We start from the raw sequence: 15,948 nt of genomic DNA on the forward strand, positions 1-15,948 counted from the left end.
CTGAACTGACTAACAGAACTGGGAAAGCATCTAAGAATTTTGGGCTATTACAGAAATGTGCATGGGATAACAATATACAGTCAACTAAGATGAAGATTTGAATCCATGAGACTTGCATGCTCTCATCCCTGCTTTATGATTCAGAACCAGATTACATATGCTAAGCACATCAGGAGACCGAACAGCTTCCACATGAGATGCCTGCACAAGATTCTGAAAATAAAGTGGGAAGAAAAATGGCAAACACAAAGATACTGGCGCTTGCAGACCTGATCCACTTAGAAACCACTATCAAGAAGAGGAGATTGTGATGGCTCAACCATGTCAGGAAAATGGAAGGAGACCATATCCCCAAATATGTTGTACAAGAGATTCAAGCCAGCTCTAGAAAGCAGGGTTGGCTTCTATAGAGGTACCACAACACATGCAAAAATGATGTGAAGTTATTCAAAATTAATGTAGAAAGTTGGGAGGAGTGTGAAGAATTCTCTCCAATCTGAAGGGACAGCTGGCATTGGATGCAGCTCAACATGAAATAGTTTTAATCCAGAGGATGGAAGCAAAGTGCGAAAGAAGGAAGCAGCATGCTGTAAACTTGGACTCCAATTCAGGTGGGAAATGGATCTTTCAAACTTATAATACACTGTGTCACACTCGAATTGGGCTTGTCAGCCCCAAGTGGATTCATCAGGGACTGACTAGACCTCTTACACGTACACCAGGATCCAAAGGATCAATAGTTTAATTTGGACAACATAGAGGTCTTAACTGCATGCTAACAATTGACAAGGGAAGTATTCCTTGTCACATGATGCTCAGTTAAATTACATCTGAGATTCCCAAGTTGTTTTAAAAACAAACAAACATAAAGCTTCTTTGGCATTAGGTTGATACTTTTCTATTTCTCTATGTTTAAATCTATTTATGTTTAAAGATACAATAATATCTGATTATTATCTGTCCAGTATTTAACATGTTTCAAACATGCTCAGATGCCTGACAAAACCCACCTAGGACCAACAACTTATAGCAACTAGAATACCCCATGATAACAGTTTTCCTTTTCATAGTATTATTTTTATAAAATGTTATTATTTCACAATATTACAAAACAAAAGGTAAGAACAAAGAAATCTCTCAACAATAGTCCAATGTGGCCACTGATGTCTTTAAAAGCCTAAGTGCTAAAGTCAAGTGTTGTAGAAATAAAAGTCAATTTTTCTTCTTCCGAAAAGGCAAGAATGGCAGGAAGTTCATAGGAAGAGTTGCTGAGGGTCAGAAACCTCTTTGTAAAGAAGAAAACAGGAGATTCTTAATAGTATGCAAAATCTATGAGAACAATATAGCAAATGAGGAAGCTAATTGTAGAATTTCTCTCACAGATTCAGTTCCAATGCTAGAATCCATCTCCCAATTTGTTACTAGCTCATGCCACTTTACGAGAGGCTATTTACATGTATACCAAGTTACTCATCAGAAATTTAACAATTTACATTTAGACATATTTACATGGAAACCATGATGTCTGTCACCCCCATATGGATTACTCAACAATTACAATTTAACAGCCAGCTCATGGAAAGAATTAGAAAGGAATGAAACATACTAGTCCATGAATGTAGGAGTGTGATAGTTAAACTTCTCAACTGTTAACCCACATAATATTCTGCTCTTCAGTAAGAATGATGACTAAAAAAGGCTGAGTCAGGCACATTTTTCTTTCCCCTTTTTTAAATAGGGCCTGGAATTTGTGAGACTTTAGAAGTTTAGGGTCTGATTTTAGACCCTAAAGTGCATCCAATATATTTTGTGGGAAAAGTAATTGTCTTCAATAGGTATTTTTTAGGTACCCACTCACCATACTTTTGGAGTATAGAAATAAAATAAGTATTGATTTTAACTGTAAATCTATGTTGTTTTAGGGGGACTCCCATGGAGTTTGAATGGTGTAGAGATCCTTGCCTAACATCTCTTACCAAAGATTTTCATTCTAAATGAGAAAATTAGGAAACCTAACCCATAGGATTATTCAGCAGTATGTAGCACTAGCTAACAAGAGGAAATACACATAAAGGCAAATGAAAACATCACTAAATATCCCTTTAATGGGATACAGAGGAAAAAGTGCTCAAATCTGGCCAAAGGGCATATGCTGCATGTTGGACAGAAAGAAGATATACAATGGCATCATCATTCCAGTCCTCAAGGACTTCTCCAGATCACTACATATATGCTGCTGATCTCCCACCCATGGCTACCCATGGAACCAGCTTGAGAATGGGCTAGATAGTAGCTGACCTGCAATGTGGTATTTATACTGTAGGTTTATAGATGGGGAATGGCCAGAACCCAGGATCTGTAGCTTCCCAGGTTAATATTTTAAATATTTGGAAGAAGAGGTATGTGCTCTCTCCCACATTTTATCATCGATCAGAGACAGAATAATCACAAACAGAACATGTGTTAATGGAGAATTAGAAGGATTCAGGAAACTGGCAGTGGCAATGCTCCAGCCAAAATATACTTATAAAATTAAGACTTTTCTTTTGATGACCTTCAAAATGGAGTACCTCCAGAATCATTCACTCATCTTAACATGAGAGTTAAAGAAGGTTCTAGTTTGTCTTCCCTTCTACTGCACTGGAACCTTGAAAATACAGCATTTCTTTTGTAAGTCATATGAATAGTATAAGGGTGGGGGGCAGTAGTGAGTAGGGATATGGGGTAATAGGGATGTCAGTGGGCCCAATACAGGCCAGTAAGGGAGAAGGAGTAGGTAGGGTGTTTACACTAAGATGTAGCCTAGAGTGGTCACAGGGTAGTATAACTGTTTTGGTAACATAGATCAGAAATAATCCTACCCTGGAATGCCATATTTTTGAGCCACTTTATAAGTGCTTAAAACTAGTTTCAGATGTTAATGTGTGGACAATCCAGCTGTTCAGAACTCTAGGAGCTACCCAAAATTACCATGAAACAAGGCCCTTATTCACTGTATAGCAAACATTACAGTGAGCATTAAATCCCAAGAAATGAGTCTATCACATTTCCTTCTCACAATACAAGAATGAATGGGAGGTAATTCTTTTAATCCTTGAGACCTGTTTTTGCTTAATTATAAAAGCTTGCTTAGCTTTTTGGATTATCTTCTGTTTCCTGCTAGTTAGACTGAATTGTAACAGGTATTCCAGTTTTCAGTAGCAATTATTTGCTCTTCTTTGTACTTTTTGACATTTCTACTGTTTTAATTTAGATATCTTCTCCTAGTTAATTTCAAAACAAATGATGTGAAACTTCTTACATTTAAATGTGTGGCAATACTGTTTTGAATAAGACCCCTTCTATGGACACTAACAGATACGTTTTATTGCTGTGGTATTCTTTATAATTATGGTTTGTGTGACCTATAATTTCAAGAAGTCTTATTGAGTTATCACAAAAGACAAGATTTTTTTTCTATTCTTGGCTGACAGAAAATTGTTTAATAATTGATTTTTTGAACAAGTGTCAACAACAAAGCTGTCTTGCCAACTTTGAGATTATGCAGATGCAGTACTATATACTTATGCTATTTATATTTCTGAGTAGTTTTCAATAGTGAAATTACATACCCTTTTCTTGAATGCTCAATAAGCTTTTATTAAGAGAGGTGTGTGGTAAGAATAATCACCATACAATTCTACATGGCTAACAGAAGCAACATGATTATAGAAACTAAGGAGGGGGGAGGGGGCGAATTGATAAATTTGGGCAAAGAAAATTAACTGAACTGTGTCTTGATAATTGGACTGTGAACCTCTTCAGGTAGCCTAATCTTCATTTCAAAATGTTACCACCTTTGAACGTTTCTCACTTAGCTTTAGGAACAGAAATTCTGGAAGAAATTTTACCTTGCACAAATTGGGAACTGCTAGCAATGTCATATAAAGAAAGAATTTCCTTACAATATTTGGTCCCCAAAAAGGTTTTAATAAGTGAATGAGTTTGTGGGGACATGCCCTGCACTGGTTAGAAACTGAATCCTTATTAAGGGTTCAGCTGTATGGAGTCAACAAACCACTGAGGGAAAATGCCTATTGTTAAGGCCTATTTCACATGGCAGCCTAGCCTTGCCTTTCAAGGCAAAGTCTCATGTTTAAAATCATCCCCTGAAGTGGACATGATTCCCTTTTGTGAAGAACTGTGGATTTTATTGTAATATTTCTGTTATAAATGTGTTCATGTCTTAATAACTCACATGCCTGAGTTTCCCTGACTGGTCTATATGTAGGGAATGAAGGGTTAATAGCATCCCTATCCCAAAGCTGCTTATATTTAAGAGGAGACAAGGCGGACCTCCAGCATCAAATGTGAAGAGAGTAAGAGTACAGAAGGAACAGCCATGCTATTTTGGATGTTTTGGCATGTACAGACTAGAGAGAAGACATCTGAACTATCCTTTGGACACTGAAAATTGTGCGGGCCGGACTGAGAACAGAGGGACTATTTCACCCATTTGGAGGGGGCAGTCGTCTTGTTCCATGTCCTTTGCCTCTAACTAAAAGCCTTTACTGCTTTGCTGCTTAGAACTTCACATTTCCGGAAAGAAAAGTCCCACACCCAGGAGCAGAACTGGATGCTAATTCCCTGAGGCTGGGCCACAGATATCCAGACAGGGTAAAGGATCAAAAACCTGATGTCTCAAGAGTTGGAAGAAGCCAGGGCTTCCCTTTATACTGGAAGCCATGCCTGTGTTCTAGCCTTATCTGGCTACTCAGAAATGAGAGAAGACTGAAGAGGTCTTGGGCAAATGCTCCCTGCGATACTCTATGGGCACTTACCCATGTGCAGCCAGGCTGCTTCAAAGCACTGTAAGTACAGTGTATCAGACCATACTCCAGAAGACTCCAGCATCATGTGTATTAGCATCCTGATGCTGAAAAATGGCGGCGGGGTTTCTTTAACTAAAGCACCTGTGCCTCCATTTTTCAGTGTGGGAAAGCTGATACTCATAACGCTCTGGGCAGTTAGAGCAGTTCTGGGAGCCACTTTAATTAAAGTACCCCCCCACTCCCAGAGCATGTGTATAAACACCCTGTGATACTTTCTTATCAACACAGTTCCTTAAGAAGCTAAACTTGTAGTGTTACTGCTTTCACAGAAGTGCTGGGAACATGCTCTCTCTGCAGCTCTCCTCATCTAGGGAGATGCAATTGTGAGGATTCTACTTTTAAAGGCCCATTTTGAAAACACTTTCAGGCATATCAATACATTCTTACATTTTATGGTGTGGGAGAGGACTCAGTTTCTGGAGCAGTCTTTCAGATCCTACAAAGTCTTTGTTTTGGACCTGCAAGTTGTTCATGTGTTCCAGGACTTCCTCTTTGATACTGTCAGTTTTTTTCTATACCAGAGTTGTTTAAATCTTTTTATATTTTCTCATTATTGCATGATAACATGTGTACTTTCCCACTAACAAGATGTGTCCCAAGATAATCTCTGTCTCTGTTGAATAGAAACTGTTTCAAACAGCACCAAATGCAAATTCTGTGATGTTTGGTAGGCTCTAGAGTTGGTTGAATTATTCAACAGTGATGTATCCAACTGATTTAGCTTTTTTTTCATTTGTGAATTAGCCATAAGCAGGTTGTGACTTTCATTGATTTGCTATTTGCAGTTCCTAGGTTGTATAGTTTAGAAGACCAACTTTAAGATTTTGGACTATGCATGAACTTGTTTCTGGTTGTAATTTGCTATAGATGCTATTCCGTGGCAACCTAAAACATAAAATGATCTATAATCCCTATGTGTAACTTGTAGATACTAGATAGAGACCATTAACTCCTTTCACTTCTGAAATAAAAAGTAGACTTTGAACACTTCACAATGAATTCTACATACACTTTTTATGGCTTTATCAGTTTATGCAAATGAAGAAAAAAGAAATAGGGAGAAATTTAGGTGACAGGCTAAAACTTTAAAATGGGAAGAGGCAGTCTCCTGCCTCCTTTTCTCACATAATAAGGTTTGGCATGAGGTCTCCTATAAGTCTCCTATCCTCTGGCCAAGAACTTGGGGCTGATTTTCTTCAGCCTAACCCAGGAGTCAGTGGGTGCATCTCCATAAGATGCTACTGTGCAGTGATTACTGCACATTTATTTAATACTTCTATAAGCAAGTATTAAATAAATGTGCAGAGTAACCAGGGGCATTGTGCAGTAGTGCTAGAGAATGCCTTTTAACAGATGATACTGCACGGTAGTCTAATACTACTGTGCAGTAGCATCTCAACATGGTTTTTGCCATGCGATGCTACTGCACAGCAGTAGCAGGCTATTGCGCAGTCAGTGTCTAATGTAGATGTTCCCAGTGTAGTTCTTAATCATTCCCATGGTACCATGTGGGACTTCAGTCTTCAAAGACAGAAGACATTCTTACAGACAAAATGTCCTCCAGCCATTTCCTGTCTTTGCTTTTTCTCCGTGAGGTGGCCCTTTCATCACTGATGTTACCCCAAATTGTGACACTCACCAAACTAGTCTTACCTCTTGTCATTGTTATACCAGCCACAGAAAAGCTCCCTCTTCCCTGTAGATAAACTTGGTTGAATTGATTTTTTTACAACTTGGGCATCTTCCCTAACATAGCCATTGGCTTCCCAAAGTATAATAGTTAAGGTTAGCTCATTTATGTTGTAGCTACTTCCAGATAGGGCATGTAATGGACCTTCTCATCCCCAGGCTGACTCCCTATATGCTGAGACATTCCGTGATACAGCAATTTCATAAAAATAACCAGAATTCATAATATGTGCATACATTCCTCAGGTGTACTCCTAATATTAACATTTCTGTTCTGATTGCTGTTAACCTAAACTATGTTCTTAGAATATTGTGAGGAAGCAGGAGTGACTTCTGATTCCCTGTACATGTGACCCAGTGGGGCAGGGGCGGGGGGATTCTCTCTTTTTTTTAGGAACAAAAAACCAGATGCTAAGAAATCTGTAAACATAGCTCAATACATCTCAGAGGAACAGAGCTTAGGCACATAATTAATAGCAATGACATATGAAAGCTTCAAACTGACTCAAAGCCTCCTTTTCAATCTATCTGCCTCCTGTCCTTCATGGCTGGCCAACAGAACACAGAAGTCCCTTCCTAGCCATGAAACACGTTTTGAGACTTGAGAGGGGGGTTGGTTCCGGTGCTTCTAGTTATGAGCTCTTGTTGGAATTGGCAGTCTTAGAGCAAATTCAGTTAGCTACCTCCAGTCCTATAAAGTACAATGGAACTTGTTGAACCTAAGGTTTTGTAATATAATATCTTTCCATACAGTGAGTACTTGCTTTCATTGGCATTGTCAAAATGTATAATCCCAATCAGTTAAATTGCCTTGGGTTCCACTGAATTAAACTGATATGTTACTTAGGCAGAGACTTGGGCTCACAGATCAGGGAGGGATATGAATGCTCTGAGGAAATTTTCAAAAAGATTTGACCAATTCCAGTGTAAGAATTAGTAAGGCATCATGAGGCACTTAAAATACTCTTTTAAATGGTTTATTAGGAGCATCAGCATTTTGAAAAAAATCTTTTTTTTCCTCAAGTTCATAAGGAAAAGTGGCAGTAGGTTTGTGAATTAAAGTGAATAAAAGGGATGATATGCTTATTCTCTAAAGACTCAAAACAAATTTATAGTTCTCATAGCTGAAGATAGTTGCCTATAGCAACCATGGACATTTAGGACTGTATTGTCTCATCAGTGGTATATCCTTCAAAAGATCAAAAGCACACTTGAAACTATATCCCTGCACTTATAGAACACCTTGTTTTGTAAATGTTTTGAAAAAAAAAATTACTAGGGGCTTGAATATTTTCTTAAAAGAAATCCCTCATGAAATACCACAAAATTAGGCATTAAATTGTTCAATGAGCAGGGCAACATTGCTAGCATACACTTAAGTTACTGAAAATCTGATCTCAGTGGTTATGCCACTTTCCAGAATTATCCTAAAGATATGCCTCCCTGCAGAAAGATAAATGTTATGATGAATGGCAAGAAAAGATCCATTCCAGAATAAAGTAGAACTGCCTAAGTGTGACTGAACTGTTCTTAATGGAAAAATGAAAATGGAGAACTTGATATCCTTCTGCAATTGCTATTGGATTTTTTTATTGAAGTTGTGAATCTGAAGATAAAACCTACTACACACTTGTCCCCTGGGATACCAAAATATTACAGTTATGAAAACATGCAGATTTGAATCCATCAGTGCACATCCTCACTGGGAAAAAGGGTACAAACATAAATGTCATATTACCCTTAGCAGAATGTCAATGAGCCAAGAAAATATTTAATTAAAATGTGTGGAAAAATGTTCAATAAGACCATAAGTACAACCCTTCCCTTCTTCCCTATCTCTCCCCCCCCTGCCCCCCAATTTAATTTTCCACAATGTATCAAAATTTACAATTAATGGAAGGCAAAAGAGATAAGGTAAGTTACTTTTGGTATTAATCATGCAAACAGAGGGCCTATGGATGTTATTGGAATACCTGGTTTTCTAATTTAACATATTTCCTGCTAGGTTTCTTTTAATATGAAGATTCTATGTGGGCCCAATCAAAAAGCTGCTGAAGTCTATAACAAGTTTTTCATAATAATCAGTAAATTTCAGATAATATTCTTTATGTACACAGGAGACCTATAACTACATTGCTTCACCCAAGAAGTATGAGGGTCTGTACCTAAATATGTATATATACACACATAGTAAGACATGTTGTTTTAAAACACCCACACTTTATCCTTATGGCTGCTCAATGTTCTGCCTTTTACAGGTGTTATAAGAGATTCATAAACAAAATAAAAAGAACTGTGAGCTAAAATCACAGTCAGTCTGTTTTAAAGTTTGAACTGTTCATCAGATTTGGCTTTTTTTTGTTTACAAAATGAATCAAAACAAATAATTTTTGTGCGGACAATAATTCTTGTTTGTTCACAAATCTTGAGCTAATAGTATTGCAGAGATATAAGGTTGAATAGATTGTACATGAAGGCTGAAGACTGAGTTCTCCTTTCAGTATGCCTTGCTTGTAATTTGCCTAAAGAACTCTGTGATGGATTGTCACCAGCATAGTTATGTGACACAAAATGAGTAGGAGCTATGCCTGAAGAAATCAATGGTAGCTAATATTTTGAGAAAGGGTGGGGAAGTATTTTTGGTAAGTGGTAAGGACAGAAACTGCCGGTTCTCTTACTAATGCTTCTTTTCCCCCTATCTTCTTCTGCACAGGTGACACTAAATACATACTATGTTCTGTGATATTTGGCCCCCATAGATTTGAAAAGCAAATTTAGAACTTCGGAGAGGCAGGCCGTAGAGCATAGTACATCTGTTACATCTCCATTATAAAGTGATCGATTTGTGCACAGCAGGGATTCTGAGGGTAAGGAGGCAAATGCCTTTTCTGAGAGTCCTTAGTAGATACTTTAAAACCCTGAAGCTAGAAACTGTGGTCATGAGCAGCAGATACTCATGGATTTAGTGACAATTTTTGTATCCTTCTTTACAAGGGACTGACTGATAGAAGCCATCACCTTTTATTTTTTTTGCTAAGGGCTTTTGCTGGGTTGAGACTGAAAAGAGTGGTGCGTTGTATTCAGATAGCCAGAGAAATAAAATAAATATTTTAATTTAAGGTAAGTCTTGGCATTCTTAATTTGGTGAGGGAGACAATATCCAACATCCTGGTTGGAGCCCTCCATAATCCAGAATTTAGAAATAGATGGTTTATATTTATGGTTATAATCTAGGCTGAATTACTTCACTGTTTAGTAAAGTCTTACTTTCACTATAAATATGAACTTAGGTACTTATATGGCTATTATCCCACTACATTTTTGGCAATAAGAGAATGAACATGCCAGAAGTAATATAAAATGTAGCTACAGTGTTGATGTACTCTGGTGAAAGACCTGTAAGGTCTGTCATGAATTGGTTGGAAACTGGTGTGTCCATCTCCTTGCTAAAACAGAGAATAATGCCTCTTTTTTATTGCAAATTTACTGTTGCTATTGCCAGAAGGCTTGCTCTGGATCAGGAGTAAAACATGTTATCTAATCATAAAAGTATAATGCTGTTCTTGCCACAAAAAAAAAAAAATCTGTATCTCTGCTGTATGGAGAACTGTAGGGCTAATGAGAGGGGAATTAAATTTTCAACCTTGTTTGTAAAAGCCATTTCATACACTTATTAATCAAGATGCAGGAGCTTGTAAGAGAATTATTCTCTTGAAATGGAAATCTATTGCACTGTTAGAAATATTAATCTCTTATAATAGTGTAATTGAGTTGGGCGGTTCACAGAAAATATTTTTATGCAAATGGAAGACTTCCAATATTAGAGAGGATATCATCAGCATATCTTGAAGGATATTGGTATAATGAAATAGCTTGGTGTTTAATGAGGAAACACAAGTTCCTTCAAACATGAAACTATAGGAAATAGGAATGAAATAGTCCTCATTGGACATGTCTACATGGGACGCTGCTGTGCAGTGGTTACTATGTACTTATTTAGTACTTGTATAATCAATTACTTTTATAATCAAGTACTAAATACCAGAGTCATTGTGCAGTAGTGGCAGAGAATGCCTTTTCAGTGATGGTATTGCACAGTAGCTGAATAATACTGTGCAGTAGGGCTGCGTGTAATTTTGCCGGCCATTTTGTTTCAACACTGTTTTGACTCATTTCGAGGTTGAAACAGCAAAATCAAAATAAAACCAAGGATGTCCAAATAGCCTTGAAACAAAATGAGGCTAGTCAAAACATTTTGAAAGTTGAAACATTTCGACCATAGCACTGGGAATGGGAAGTCAGTCTAGCTGGACTGCCTGTCCATGCCCCGCGCTAGATTGCACTGGGATGGGGAGGCAGCCCAGATAGACTGACTTCCCATTCTCAGTGCTATGGTTGAAACCTTTCTTTTGACTAGCCCAGCTGGGCTGCCTTCCATCCCTGGTGCGATCTAGCATGGGGGGGTGGGAAGGCAGACCAGCTGGGATGACTTCCCATCCCCAGCAAAACTCGAAACAGCATCAAAACAGCCTTTCTGTTTTGACAAAATGGAACAAAACAGCTGTTTCAAATCAAAATGAAATTTGAAATGTAACATGTTCCATGGAACTGTCAAAACTCAAGGTGAAACAGAACGGTGCCATTTTGCACAACCCTACTGTGCAGTAGCATATTAGCACTGTTGATGCTCTAACACACTACTGTGGAGTATTATTCAGCTACTGTGCAGTCAGCATCTCATGTAGATATGCCCGGGAAGGCCAATCCTGTCCTTTCATGGGCAACTTTATTATATCCCTTTAAAACAATCTAATCTAGTTCAATCTTGAAACAGTTAAATTTCTTGTTCTGCCTTCTGTTGGAAGGTTGTCCCTGAATTACACTCTTCTGTATTTAGAAACCTTAAAATTTCCAGCCTAGACTTATTTTCACCCAGTTTGTACCCATTCATTTTTGTGCCAACATTGTCCTTTGTTTAAATAGTTCTTTTTCTCTGGCATTTGCCTACCAACCCCACTTTAATTTTGTCCCTCTTCAGCCTTTGTTTGATAAGCTGAATGAGAAAGGCCTCATAGTCTTCTATGATAGTCTTCTTTCCCCTGAGTATCTTACTAGTCTTCCTTTGCACATGTTTCTGTTCGAATTATTTTTTCATGTTCAGAACATGCTTTCGGGAGGGGGGATTGCTGGGGCGGGATGGGCTTCATCTCTCCCCTAATGGCAAGCGTATCTTCTCTTCCAGGTTGGCTGATCTCGTACGGCGAGCTTTAAACTAGACTCGCCGGGGGGAGGGGGCTGCAGGAAGCGAGGAGACGCCATCAGGGCAAGGGGTGCAAAGGTAAGTAACAGGGGTCCTGATGGTCTGGCTAATCAGGGGGTGGGGGGGCACACAGTCTTGCAAGGCCTTAAATGCCTGTACACCAATGCTCGTAGCATGGGGAACAAACAGGAGGAACTCACCCTCAGAATAGCTAGTTCAAATCCAGATGTCGTAGGGTTAACAGAGACATGGTGGGACTCATCCCATGACTGGGCAGTTAACATTAGGGGCTATAGGCTGTACAGGCGGGATAGAGAAGGCAGAAAAGGGAGGGGGGGTGGCACTTTATGTCAAGGAGCACTACACATCCTCTGCCAGCAGTATGGGGTCAGGGGAAGGGCGAGCTGAAGTGCTCTGGGTCAAGATCCAGGGGGGGCAAGGCGAGAGGGATTTGACGGTGGGGGTCTATTACAGACCCCCCAATCAGGAGGAGGAGCTGGACAGGGAATTTTCAGGCCAGCTTGCGGAGACACTAAAAGCAAGGGATGTAGTTGTCATGGGCGATTTTAATTACCCGGACATCTGCTGGGAGGAGCAGTCAGCCGGGACGGACCGCTCCAGGAGGTTCTTGGCCGAGTTGCAGGACCTCCACTTGATTCAGGAGGTGCACAGTCCCACCAGAGGAGATGCTCTGCTGGACCTGGTCCTGGCCGCAGGCGACGACCTGGTAAGAGGCCTCCAGGTTCTTGACCACCTGGGCAATAGTGATCATCGCGTGCTGGAATTCACCATCCAGCGTAGAGTGTCAAGGGCCCGCAGCAAGGTGGTGGCCCTAGACTTCAGGAGGGCCAACTTCAGTGAGATGAGGAGATTAGTGGGAGAGGAACTGGGGTCCTTGAGGGCAGAGGAACTCAGCGTCCAAGAGGAGTGGTCGTTCCTTAAGGAAACGATACTCGGGGCCCAAGGGGTGTCCATCCCGACAAGAAGCAAGGCGGGCAGGAGTGTCCAAAAGCCCCCCTGGCTCACCAAGGGTGTCCGGGAATGCCTGCTTGCCAAAAGGGTGGCGTACGCCCGGTGGAAGGGGGGTGTAATCTCCAAAGAGGAGTATACCTCCTCTGCTCGGGCCTGCAGGCGGGCTGTTAGGAAGGCCAAGGCGGAGATAGAGCTCGGATTAGCGTCCAGGATTAAGGATAACAAAAAGTCCTTTTTCAAATATATTGGGAGGATGAAGAAGGCGCCGGGTAATGTGGGGCCCCTGCAGGATATGCGGGGCAATCTGGTGGTTGCGTCAGAGGATAAAGCGGACCTCTTTAACCAATTCTTCACCTCCGTTTTCTTGTGCAGGGACCGGGACTTCCCTGCTGTGATAGAAGCCGGACGCGAGGGGATCGCCTTCAGACCTCAGGTTGGGGAGGACCGGGTTAGAGAGCTTCTGGAGGGGCTGGACGCGTTCAAGTCAGCGGGTCCGGATGCTCTCCACCCCAGGGTGCTGAGGGAGCTGGCTGGGGTTATTGCAGGGCCCCTGGCACGGCTCTACGAGCGATCGTGGTGCTTGGGCCAGGTGCCAGACGATTGGAAGGTAGCTAATGTGGTCCCCATCTTCAAAAAAGGGAAAAGGGAGGACCCGGGCAATTATAGGCCCGTCAGTCTTACCTCAATCCTGGGGAAGCTCTTTGAGAAGATCATCAAGGAGCACATTTGTGATGGGCCGGCATCCGAGATGATGCTCAGGGGCAATCAGCATGGATTTATTAGGGGGAGATCATGTCAGACCAACCTGATTGCCTTTTATGATCAGGTCACAAAGGCCATGGATGCAGGTGTCGCGGTGGATGTAGTCTTTCTGGACTTCAGCAAGGCCTTTGACACCGTCTCTCACCCCATCCTAATTAATAAACTAGGCGACTGTGGCATAGATGCCTACACAGTCAGATGGATTGCAGATTGGCTGAAGGGTCGCACTCAGAGGGTGGTGGTGGATGGATCATATTCGACTTGGGGGGAGGTGGGTAGTGGAGTCCCCCAGGGCTCGGTCCTGGGGCCTGCGCTGTTCAATTTCTTCATCAGCGATCTTGATGTTGGGGTGGAGAGCAACCTGTTTAAATTCGCTGATGACACCAAAATTTGGGGGGAGGTGAGCACGCTAGCAGGGAGAGAGAGATTGCAGAAGGATCTGGATAGGTTACAGGGGTGGGCAGACAGGAACAGGATGCGTTTCAATACGGACAAGTGCAGGGTGCTGCACTTGGGTAGTAGGAACCAGCAGCACACTTATACGATGGGGAGCTCCCTACTTGAGAGCACGGAGGCGGAAAGGGATCTTGGTGTCATTATTGACTCCAAGATGAACATGGGCCGACAATGCGAGGTCATGGTTGGCAGGGCTAACCGGACCTTGTCGTGCATCCACAGGTGCATCTCGAGTAGAGCCAGGGAGGTGATCCTCCCCCTCTATGCGACGCTGGTCAGGCCGCAGCTGGAGTATTGTGTCCAGTTCTGTGCGCCCCATTTCAGGAGGGATGTGGACAACATGGAGAGGGTCCAGAGGAGGGCCACCCGCATGATCCGGGGACAACAGGGCAGACCCTACAGTGAGAGACTGCGGGACTTGAACCTATTCAGCCTCCACAAGAGAAGGCTGAGGGGGGACCTGGTGACCGTCTATAAACTCACTAGGGGGAACCAGAAGGGTTTGGGGGAGACGCTGTTTCCCCTAGCCCCCGCTGGCATAACAAGGAGTAATGGGCACAAGTTGATGGAGAGGAGGTACAGATTGGACATGCAAAAAAAACTACTTCACAGTTAGGGCGGCTAGGAGCTGGAACCAACTTCCAAGGGAGGTGGTGCTGGCCCCTACCCTGGGGATCTTTAAGAAGAGGCTGGATACTTACCTGGCTGGACTCATTTGAGTCCCGTTTTTGTTTTTAGGGTGAGTTTTTTTGGGTTGTTCTCCCGCCCTGGTGGGGGGTCGGGCTAGAAGATCTATTAGGTCCCTTCCGACCCTGAAACTATGAAACTATGAACCTCATCTTTATCTCCTTTCTGCATTGTTTAGTTGTTTTTGCTGTTACTTGTTGTTTTTAAAGCAAGCTTATTTTATGAGGGCTGCAACCTAATTGACTACTGGATTGGGTTCTGTTATGGGTTGTGCCATTGGTTTCCATCTGCCTATGTTTTCCCATCAATAAAATGAAGATAATGATTGTGAACACTTTCAGAAAGTTCTTTGAGATCTGTTGACCTAATGTGTAATAGACAATGTTATACTAATAGTCTCCTCAGGGGCTTGTATTGTTTTGATTTAAATCACACTATTCATGAAATTTTACCCTGTGGACAAGGCTGTGAATTTAAAGCAGTGATTACCAAATTTTTGGTCCATGGATCTCCCCCTTTAAGTGTCAAATTGTGAAATGCTGTTAAAACCAGGCAAAGTGGGAATTAAGTATTTAAAAAGGAGTTAGTCTATGAATTAAATTAAGTTAATTTAAACCAAAATTCTCAGAATTAAAAGGATGAAGATCTTTGCTCAAAATAGGTGGTTTTAATTCCACATACAGAAATAAGTGTAAAAATGAGCCTTGTGGATTGGTTGAATATTTAGATAAATCTTCAGTATAAAGAAACCTGGGTCAAACTGAAGGTAAAAATCATTGTAGTGTTATAAAGCCAGATATTGAGAATATCCTTGGCAGAGTAGGACATGTGTCTAGTGTTTAAAGTCCATTGCATAAAGGTCATGGTGAGGGGAATACAATGATTTGAGAAGTCTTGTGCTCCGGCTTCTTTTTGGTTGCCAAAAAACTTATTTGGGCTCTTGGTAGCCACATTTAAGTTAAGTAGCCCCAAAACTAGTCTAGCATATGCTAGGGGCTGAGCAGGTCCCCATCAGAGCCAGGATACAATCCTTTAGACTCTATGTCAGTCAAGGCTCTACTGGATGTAAGCATTCTATTTGTATAAGCTGATATTGAATAAAAAAGCTGTCTTTGGTGCAATCCAGTTGCTTCCAGTGTATCAAAATGAGAATGTGGCCTACTGGAGAGTGATGTATATTCATAGATGTTAGGGTCGGAAGGGACCTCAATAGATCATCGAGTCCGACCCCCTGCATAAGCAGGAAAGAGT

This window comes from Alligator sinensis, unplaced genomic scaffold (assembly GCF_000455745.1).
Source record: "Alligator sinensis unplaced genomic scaffold, ASM45574v1 scaffold348_1, whole genome shotgun sequence".
In the NCBI taxonomy this organism is placed as follows: domain Eukaryota; kingdom Metazoa; phylum Chordata; order Crocodylia; family Alligatoridae; genus Alligator; species Alligator sinensis.